This window comes from Myodes glareolus, chromosome 25 (assembly GCF_982192425.1).
Source record: "Myodes glareolus chromosome 25, mMyoGla1.1, whole genome shotgun sequence".
Classification (NCBI taxonomy): Eukaryota; Metazoa; Chordata; class Mammalia; order Rodentia; family Cricetidae; genus Myodes; species Myodes glareolus.
This window is the reverse complement of record NC_142050.1, coordinates 33388095-33395478: the sequence shown is the minus strand read 5'-3', so window position 1 is coordinate 33395478 and position 7384 is coordinate 33388095.

Sequence of the window (7384 nt, the reverse complement as noted above, 5' to 3'; positions counted from 1 at the left end):
ATCAGTTGCTGGCAGACATGCCCATGGGACAGTCTGACAGAGGCTAATTCTTCAGTTGAGATTCTCTCTTCCCTAGTGACTCTAGTTTGTATCAAGTTGATAAAAAACCAGAAGATCATAACAACTATTGGCAAGATACACTTTCTTGGCATGGCATCATTATGCCCATTTCAAAGATGGAGGAAGTGAGATGAAGACCTTATCTGCCCTTAGGTGTCCCAGTGAGTTGGGGCTGAGGAACAGTGTCAGGTTGGGGAAGCAGAGCCTCGGTCAGTTTCAGGGAATGTCCCCTGGTAGCAGGGCATCCTGTTCCTGACATTTGAAACTCTGTCTCCTTGAGAAATTTGAATTTCTATGGTGGTTTGAATAAGAATGACCCCCATAGACTCATATTTAAATACTTAGGCAGTGGCATTAGGAGGTGTGGCCTTGTTGGAGTAGGTGTGGCCTTGTTGGAGGAAGTGTGTCAGTAGGTGTGGGCTTTGGGGTTTCAAATGCTGAAGTCAAGCCCAGGGTCTCTGTCTTTCTGCTACCTGTGGATCTGGATGTAGGACTCTCGGCTACCTCTCCAGCACCACGTCTGCCTACATGCTGCCATACTTCTCACCATGATGAAGATGAACTAAACCTCTGAACTGTGAGCCAGTCCCAAATAAATGCTTTTCTTTATGAGAGTTGTTGTGGTCATAGTGTCTCTTCACAGCAATTAAAATCCTAAGATAAGGGGTATCTACAGTACCCTCAGTTATTGAGAAAGGGAAGATCCAGGCTGCTGAGAGCTTCCAAGACAGCCTGAAAAAGACCTAAACTCAGAACGGCTTCCCCTTGGGCTGGAGAGATGGCTCAGTGGTTAAGGGCACTGCCTGCTCTTCCAAAGGTCCTGAGTTCAATTCCCGGCAACCACATGGTGGCTCACAACCATCTGTAATGAGGTCTGGAGCCCTCTTCTGACCTGCAGGCATACTCGCAGACAGAATTTGTATACATAATAAATATTTAAAAGAAAAAAACTTCTTCCCCTTTCAGCATGGCAGAGCCTCCCTGTGTGACACAGGACAGGTTCACAGAAGGGAAGACAGACAACGCAATAGTTAATATTATCAACTTGACAGGGTCCAGAATTGCCTAGGAGACAAACCTCTTGCCGTATCTGTGAAGGAGTTTCTCAAGTGGGCTGAATAAGAGGGGAAGACCATCTTATAAGATGGCATCGTTGCATGGGCTTGGATACCAGACTGAGCACTAACATTTATCCCTGTGTTTCCTAACTGCTGATGCAATGTGACCAGACACTTCGTCCTCCTGCCACCATGATGGACTGCACCTTTCAAGAGTGAGCAAAATAAAGCCTTCCTTCCTTAAGTTGCCTCCTCTGGGTATTCTGTCATAGCAAGGAATCAAGTTATTAATACACATAGCTCAAGGGCAATAGGGATAGGTTTCCTGGGTGGTTAGAATTACAACATGGGAAGAAACAACATAAAGCACTAAATAACTGGACAGTGGCTAAGAGCACACGATTTGGGATCAAATAGTTCTGGGTTCAATTCGTAGCCCTAACTCCCTAGCTGGATGGGAGCCGAGCATGGTAATACATGCCTGTAATCCCAGAACTTGGAAAGCAGGAGCAGGCAAGCCAGGAATTTGAGGCCAGCCTGAGCTACACGAGACCTTGTTTCAAAAACAAACAGACAGAAAACATCTACTGGGAAGGGAACATTCCTTGGCCTCCCAGAAGCTCGATTTCCTCGCTGGCGATGTAGGTGATAACCTTCCCATAAGTCATTCTGAGAGTCAAGTACAGTAATGTGTGCAAACCCCTCATGTACTCAGTGCTTATCCATAAGTTCCACTCATTGTGTGTGTGTGTGTGTGTGTCCTTTTGTATCCCCCATATCAGTGCCTGCACTACCCAAATCAATGAAGATTTGCCTTGAGTTATCTGGATAATTTACTTATCTGGATAATTTACAAATTATTTTGGAGTTAAAGCTCTTTTTTAATGCCAATGCATTTTCTTTAAAATCCAGAGAAAGGAGATCAGCAAGATGGTTCAACAGATCAAGGTGCTTGCCATCAAGCCTGAGTACAATCCCTAGAGCCTGCACAAAGAAGAGAACTGATACCTACAAATTGTCCTCAGATTTCCACGAGCATGGTGTGGTATGCGAGTGTGTATTCACACACACACATACACACACACACACACAAGCAAATGTAAAAAAATAATAATAATAAGATCCTGAAAAGGGAGAGAAGCATTTGGTAGCAAAGGAGAGTTTCTAGGAGGACCAGAGCTAGAGCCAAATAACATAGCCTGCATCTGTTCAGACAAAAGCAGACTTTACTTTATTGGTCTCCAGCCCAGACTCAAGGGCTCAGTTAAGGATGTATCATACCCCAGAAGTTCACACCACTGGACCGCATGGTCAGACGACAGCATCTGCAGTTCTGGAGTGCTAAAAGCAGGAGAGGCCCTTCTCCATCTGTCCATATGGACCCATTCATGTCTTGTGTACTTTGATTGGCAGTTCCACGTTTAGGGCTCTGGCTTAGAAACCACTGTCTTGGGGTCAACAGAGGCAGAGTCCCAAATCGGATGCCCCTTGGTGAAATTGGCTCTTTCCATCCACAGCTGTCACCACATCAGCAGATGAGACTTACTACATGACAACATGGCTCAGCATCTGAAATAAGTATTCCTGTCTACAGCCTGTTAGGAGAGGTGCAAACCAGGACCAGGTGCTTCCCTCCCTGACGGTGGGAAAATAATTGGTCTTGTACTGTGTCATCCCATCAGACAAAGCAGTAAGCCATCGCTACTGTCCCCCGCGCTCCTGACTCCAGAGTTCCCATCTTCACCGGACACGTGTGTCACATGAAGCGACAGCTACACGTCCTTTACCCTTTTAAACTGTAGGACACATTTCTGTCAGCATTTCCATGAACTAGAGGTGGGGTACAGGTTATGACTCCCAAATCCCTAATCCTCATTTACCAGAGCAACTGCCCTGAAAGGAATGATGATCTTCCCAAGAGACACTGAGCCCTTCCCTTTGGCTACAAGATTATTAAAAAAAAAAAAAAAGAAAGAAAGAAAGAAACGGACTCAAAGAAATTAGAATTACCCCCACGAGTCTCATTCAGAGAGAAGAAAGAGGCTGAAGCCCAGAGTAAGCCAGAGGAGGGATTTGTCTCCCTGAAAGAAATTTCACAGGGTCTGACAACTTGTCAGAACACCTTACAGGGGAGACTATCACTAGACCCTGAAACAGTGATGGATCAACACTGGGCAGGACCGCAGACAGGTTGGCCAGGACTGCACAGCTGTGCAAACCTCTGTTTAACTTAAACCTGAAGGTGGGCTTGGGGACTGAAGCATTGCTGGGCCACGGTATTTGTTTCTCTCCCCCATATGTCCACATTAAACAAATGTCCTTTCTCTCCTGGTGACTCTATCTTGCCCCTTTAATTGGCTTGTTGTGGGCCGGTAGCTTGCTAAAGCATCTGCGGCCTGGGCTCTGAGCCTCACAACGACAGCAACACCAGGCTCTACCTCTCCATCCAAGGAGAGAACTGTGCAGGTTCCGTTGCACTCCAAATTCTGTTCTTCCTTGAATTGGAGACAGTCAGTCAACTGTTGGTTGGGTGGCCAAGATTGGGTAGAGGAAAACTCTTGAGCCTCCAAATCTCCTAGGCGCAGAGAGGCAGCTTGATTCATCCCTGATGGAAAATTACAAGGCTTGCTCCAAATGCTCTCCCCATTTGCCCTGTTCTTCTGAACCACCCACCTCCTCTTATTTCAGGGCTTCCTTTGCATTCAAGCTAAATGAGTCCCCGTCCATCATTCGATGCCTCTGAAGCTTCCCCTAGAACTCAACAGTCTCAAAACCCTCTCCCAGGCAGATGTGGGTCAGAAACACCCTCAGGAAACATTGCAGGAAGGTACAGGTTTTCGCCATTGTGACATGCCATTGTCTTCTACAAATGTGTTGGGTGACATTCATAGCTTTCCTCCAATGTTTAAGGCCAGGGGACCAAGGGACACGATAATATATTGAGTTGTTCAGGGACATTTGCTCTTTTAAGGAAAAGATCATTAACCATAAGACTTAAGGGTAGAGTCTTGGGCATCAGGGCAGGTGACAGGGAGGTACTTTGCACCAACAATGTACTACTGGTACCTCGGGGAGCCAGTGATAAACTCCCCTTCTCCCCTGTCCCATATGGTCAGCCTGGGGTCATTTATTTTTCCTCTGAAATAAAAATCTCCCCCTCCAGCTGCTGGGAAGACAGAACAAAGCTGCCAGCTGATTATTATTCAAGAACAAAGCAGAGCATTTATTTGAGCAGGTTCAGGGCCATTATCTCCCCGGGACACAAGCTGCAGTGTGAGCTGCCTTTATCTACCAGCTCCCCTCTGTCCTCAATCCTTACAGAGCGCGTTGTTCCTCTCGCTGGAGCAACACAAAAGGAAACCAGAGAGAGAGAAGCTTGCTGCAGACATGACCTGGAAAACCTTCTTTCTCCTTCCTTCCCAACGACATTAGCATCATCTGTCCTCCTAAAGACCCCAAGCAGATGAGAGGGGACCTTGGCAGCCATCTTTCATTTGTTATGGGAGTAGCACCACACCCTCAGATTCTCTACAGTTGGGCTCGCAGGCATCTCTGCTGCTGAGAATCGTTAAGACTTGCCAGACGAAATACAGGACAGTCGGTTCAATTTGAGTTTCAAATGAGCAGTAAATGACTTTTAGTATATCTTAAATAGCGCGTGGTTAGGTAGCTTTAAAAGTGAGCCACCGTTCATCTCAAATTCCAATTGGAGTGTCCTCTATTATCATGTGCTAAATCTGACAGCTCATCAGCCCCATCTCTCATCTCCATCCATCTCCGGCTGTGACGCAGCCTCCTACTGGCCTCGTGAAGCGGCAGAATTCCTTGGGTATGGAAGAAGATTTGGGGGGGAAGAGGTACAACCCGATAAGCAGAGGAGTGTGTTGAGCTAAGTGATAAGGAGCAGATAACCCCTCACCTGGAGCCACATGAACTGCTTCAGGCCTGCTCACCTAAGGTGACCCTGAACACGTGGGGAACAAATAAATGGGTTTGGTGCTCTCAGATTGAACAGGGGCCATTTCCTCCTCCGTGGGAGCCTAAGAGGGAAGCTTCCCTCGCATTCAGAGGAAGAGGTGGAAAACGCCTACCTCCCTGGGCTCCGTCTGAATACTGTAAGGCTGCAACTGTAAGGATTCCCGAAGCCTCCTGCTCTAACCCTCTGCTTGCTGCTGACTCTCCCAGGAGACTTGGGGCTAAAGGTCTGTGGACCTGCTCAGTCCCAGCTCCCAGAGCACAGACCCCTGCCCCAGCTTCTCTCCCTAGGGTCACTAGGCACACACGACAACTTCCTCACAATCCCTCAAATTCCAACCACACTTCCCACAGCTCACCTCTCCCAGCCAGAAGACTGGCCCTAACACGACATCCTCACCAGAGCTGGACCCCAAACCCGTTAAGAGTCTTAGTCAGGGTTATCATTGCTGTGATGGACACCATGACCAAAGCGATTCGAGGAGGAAAGGGTTTATTTGGCTTACACTTCCACATCACTGTTCATCATTGAAGGAAGTCAGGACAGGAGTCTGGAGGCAGGAGCTGATGCAGAGGCCATGGAGGGGTGCTACTTACTGGCTTGCTCCTCATGGCTTACTTTCTTATTGAACTCAGGACCACCAGCCCGGGGACAGCTCCACCCACAATGCTGGAGCTCCACCCACAAGGCTGGGCCCTCTCAAATCAATCACTTATTTGGAAAATGCCCTACAAGGGTTGCCTACAGCTCAATTTTATGCAGACACTTTCTCACTTGAGGTTCCCTCTTCTCAGATGAGTATAGCTTTTGTCAAGTTGACCTAAAGCTAGCCAGAACAGTAAGCAGCAGATTTCATCCCTGAAAATGACACTTCAATTGGAGACTGAAAAGCAGGCACAAAGCTTCTAACACAAGGAGGAAAAGGTAGGACGTTATGTGGTGCCTGTGCTGCACGTAAAGTTTGGTAGAATCCATTTTGTTGTTGTGTGCATCCAGGTGTAAGCGCATCACAATAGAGGATAACTCTTCAGAATCAATTCTCTCATCACCTTTACTCTGTAGACCAGGCTGGCCTTGAACTCACAGAGATCTACCTGCTTCTGCCTCCCGAGTGCTGGGATTAAAGGCGTGCGCCACCACCGCCCGTTCTCATCACCTTTACAAAGGCTCAAATGTTTCCTCTTTTATTTTACTGATGACGTTTTCAAGCGCCCGAACTCCACAACTCTGTGGCAAATATTCTCCCAAGGCTCACAGGGTGTCTTGTAACTGCGCTTGGGTGCTCGATCTTCAAGGCTCAGTGTGTTTGAATGTTGGTTGGATCCCCCAGTGAGAAGAGGCTCTTCTGTGTATCACCCATCCTGTCGTTTCCCGAGAATGAAGAGAAGCCATACCGAAGCCTGCAATGAGCAGAGAGCTGCTGGGGGGGAGGCCTGCGGTGTGACTGTGATGGTTGGCAAAGCAGAGGATCGGGACCCCCAGCTGCCTTCAGGGAGAAGGTCATTAGGTCATTCTCCCACTCCCTTCTGCCAACAGACGCCAGCCTGTTGCTTAATAGCATACTAGATAGCCAGCGAATGAAAGGTTATCCTCAGAGGCTCAGTCTGTCCATTCATTCATCTGTTTAAAGCCATTCATTGCATTTCTCACATGCCAAATACGATGTAAAATAAGAAATAAAAAACTCAATAAAGAACTATCTTTCCATTCAAAGCATTCCAGACTGAAACATGAAACAGACACAGAAACCTTGAAACGTTAAGCTAAATGAACATCATATTTCAACCACGGTTGACTTTGCTCCCAGAGGACAGTGGTCATATCTAGAGACATCTTTGTTTGTCACAGATTGGGTGAGGGTTCTTGCCAGTATCTAGAGGCCAGGGACACAGTTAAACACCCTCCCACCCCTCAGTGCTTAGGACATTCAGCTCCCCGTGGTGAGGGGTCATCCAGCCCAAGTCAACAGTGCCAGGATGAGAATCTCGTGAGATAGATACCCACGCTCTGGGTTCCCTCAATCATTTCTGTTCCTTTCCCGCCTCCATCACTGCCTGGCTTTCGCCCTTCAGCCAGTTGCTTTACTTCCATAGCTTTAGCTTCATCTATAGCACAGAGTCCAGATCTCTCAGCTCTAAATCTCTTCCGGTCTGAGAGTCTGTGGTTTATTGAGTCCATGTTTGCGCGTCCACTGAACTCTGCTCCCAACAGGAAAACGCTGAGGCCAATGACTCCGCTCTGCTTCAGGTCAGAGAGATAAGCTAACATCCTGTGCTGCTATAGGCATAAA